Below are 3,537 nucleotides of genomic sequence, written 5' to 3' on the forward strand. Positions count from 1 at the left end.
AAAAAAAAAAAAAAAAAAAAAACTCACACGCAGTCATCACTGCTGGTCTGGGAGGCCGAGGTGTTGGCCTATGTCGGGGAAACATATGATGCCCTTCACAGTCCTCCCTCATCATGTGATTCTCCGGAGTGGGCGGTGCTCATGCCTGAGGGCAGCCGGGCACCGTGCAGGACGGACTCCTGTCAGCCCCTGTGCCAGTGAGCACCAGGAGAGCAGCAGCCCTCGGGAGGAGTGGCTAAGAGCCACAGTTTGGCAGTGTGCGTTAGAAACACAAGCCCTTCTCCAAGGAGGAGGAGGTGTGTCCTCTCTCAGCTGCCCTGTGTGGCTTTTCCTGCCGTCCTTCCCCGGGGAAAGCCTCTGCGTGTGCGCGTGTAAAAGGAGCATTTGCGCACGTGCGTTTTCCCCACCAACTTTGTACTTTGCTTTTCTGATAATATTTTACTTAACATCAGTCTCCATCAGTTTGGAACTATTCTATTCCTTTTTTTGTTGTTGTTTTTGAGATGGAGTCTCGCCCTGTTGCCCGGGCTGGAGTTCAATGGTGCGATCTCAGCTCACTGCAACCTCCGCCTCCTGGGTTCATGCCATTCTTCTGTCTCAGCCTCCTGAGTAGCTGCAATTACAGATGTCCACCACCATACCCGGCTAATTTTTTGTGTTTTTAGTAGAGACAGGGTTTCACCATGTTGGCCAGACTGGTCTCGAACTCCTGACCTTGTGATCCTCCTGCCTTGGCCTCCCAAAGTGCTTGGATTACAGGCATGAACCACTGCCACCAGACTTGGAACTGTTCTATTTCTTAGTAAACAGGCTGTGTGTTCACCTAGTCTTCTTTTTTTGGGACAGGGTCTTGCTCTGTCACCCAGGCTGGAGTGCAATGGCCCAGTCTTGGCTCACTGTAGCCTCTTCCTCCCCGGTTCAAGCAATTCTCCTGCCTCAGCCTCCCAAGTAGCTGGGGTAACAGGCATGTGCCACCATGCCCTGCTAATTTTTTTTGTATTTTTAGCAGAGATGGAGTTTCACCATGTTTGTCAGACTGGTTTTAAATTCCTGACCTCAGGTGATCCACCCTGCTCGGCCTCCCAAAGTCCTGGGATTACAGGCATGAGCCACCATGCCTGGCCCTATTCTTCTTTTTCTGAGACAGGCTCTGGCTCTGTCACACAGGCTGGAGTGTAGTGGTGCGATCATGGCCCACCACAGCTTTGACCTCCTGGGCTCAAGCGATCCTCCCTCGGATCTGGGATTACAGGCACACCACTACACCTGGCTAATGTCAATTTTTTCTTGTTATTGTTTGGAGATGAGGCCTCCTTGTTTTTCTGTGTTGCCCAGGCTCATCTTGAGCTCCTGGGCTCAAGCGTTTCTCCTGCCTTGGCCTCCCAATGCACTGAGATTACAGGCATGAGTCACTGCACCCAGCTCGCCTGTTTTTTATTATTGCCAAATTCCCAAACAGTTGAGGACCTCAGAGTCTCACTTTGATAGCATGTCTGTTCTTCCTAATCATAAACTGTGGTTTCATTTTGGATTAGTATATGAAAAGAAATCCATATGTGATCTAGTTTCTTTCCTTTATGTCAACATATTTTCCTCTAAGAAATTGTGTAATTGATTGTTCCAGATAGTTGCATTTATGTTAGAACCAGTGGATCAAGTTCTCAGAGAGATGTTTTCGGGAATGAAATATCCAATGAGGAGGAAATTGCAAAATTCACAAGAAGTGATTCCTGGTCTATTTTTGGACAAAATTGGAGATTTGATAACATTGGAGATCAGCACCAATTCCCAGAGAGGCATCTGAGGTGAGTGGCACTCAGCCAGAGGGAGGGGCCTCTCCACAGAGCGTCAGACCAATGTGCAATTAACAGAAAAGTGTAAACAGCTACAGAGTTCTACAGTCTCAGACGCTTTTTTCTTTTTACTTCCTCTTTTTAAAAATATATTTTGATAATTACTTTTATTTAAATTAATTAATTAATTCGAGACAGAGTCTTGCTCTGTCGCCAGGCTAGAATGCAGTGGCATGATCTCGGCTCACTGCAACCTTTGCCTCTTGGGTTCAAGCGACTCCCCTGCCTCAGCCTCCCAAGTAGCTAAGACTAAAGGTGCATGCCACCACGCCTGGCTAATTTTTTGTATTTTAGTATAGACGGGGTTTCCTCATGTTGGCCAGGATGTTCTCGATCCTCTCACCTCATGATGTGCCTGCCTTGGCCTCCCAAAGTGCTGGGATTACAAGTGTGAGCCACCGTGCCCAGCTTGCTTGCTTGCTTGCTGATTGATTGATTGATTGATTGAGACAGAGTCTTACTCTGTTGCCCAGGCTGAATGGAGTGCAGTGGCGCAATCTTGGCGCACTGCAACCTCCGCCTCCCGGATTCAGGTGATTCTCTTGCCTCAGCCTCCTGAGTAGCTGGGGCTACAGGTGCGTACTACCACGCCTGGCTAATATTTTTGCATTTTTAGTAGAGATGAGGTTTCACCATGCTGGTCAGGCTGGTCTCAAACTCCTGACCTCGTAATCCGCCCACCTTGGCCTCCCAAACTGCTGGTATTATAGATGTGAACCACTGCACCCAGCCTATTTGTTGATTTTTGAGATGGGGTCTCCCTCTGTCACCTAGGTGAAGTGCAGTGGCTCTGATTTTGGCTCACTGCAACCTTTGCCTCTTGGGCTGAATCAGTCCTCCCGCCTCATCCTCCTGAGCAGCTGGGAAGACAGGCACACACCACTGCACCTGGCTCATTTTTGTATTTTTGTAGAGATGGAGTTTCACCATGTTGCCTAGGCTGGTATCAAACTCCTGGACTCAAGCAGTCCACCGCCTCGGCCTCCCAAACTGCTGGGATTACAGATGTGAGCCACCGTGCCTGGCCAAGACTTTCATAAGAGTATTTTCATGAATGTGTTGTTGATGTTGCGTGTCTGAAACAGTTGGAAACAATATCAGGAAACCTCATGTATAAGAAACACTGGGCTGGGTGCGGTGGCTCATGCCTGTAATCCCAGCACTTTGGGAGGCCGCTGAGGTGGACGGATCATGAGGTCAGGGGATCGAGACCATCCTGGCCATGGTGAAACCCTGTTTCTACTAAAATACAAAAAATTAGACAGATGTGGTGGTGCACACCTGTAGTTCCAGCTACACAGGAGGTTGAGATGGGAATTGCTTGAACCTGTGATACGGAGGTTGCAGTGAGCCGTGATCAAGCCACTGCACTCCAGCCTGGCGACAGAGCAAGACTCTGTCTCAAAAAAAAGAAAAAGGCTAGGTGTGGTGACTCACACCTGTAATCCCAACACTTTGGGAGGCTGAGGCAGGTGGATCACGAGGTCAAGAGATCGAGACCATCCTGGCCAAGGTGAAACCCCATCTCCACTAAAAATACAAGAAAATGAGCCAGGTGTGGTGGTGCGTGCCTGTAGTCCCAGCTACTCGGGAGGCTGAGGCAGGAGAATTACTTGAAACTGGAAAACGGAAGTTGCAGTGAGCCGGGATTGTGCCACTGTACTCCAGCCCGGCAATAGAGGTG

General features: G+C 49.1%; 1 protein-coding gene across 1 annotated transcript in view; it reads left to right on the forward strand.

The window, feature by feature from the left end:
• ZNF77 (zinc finger protein 77) overlaps nucleotides 1–3,537 on the forward strand; it is a 15,165-nt gene that overhangs the window by 9,317 nt on the left and 2,311 nt on the right. The gene's annotated exons all lie outside the window — the stretch shown is intronic.

Source organism: Cebus imitator, unplaced genomic scaffold (genome assembly GCF_001604975.1).
Source record: "Cebus imitator isolate Cc_AM_T3 unplaced genomic scaffold, Cebus_imitator-1.0 Scaffold375, whole genome shotgun sequence".
Taxonomy (NCBI): domain Eukaryota; kingdom Metazoa; phylum Chordata; class Mammalia; order Primates; family Cebidae; genus Cebus; species Cebus imitator.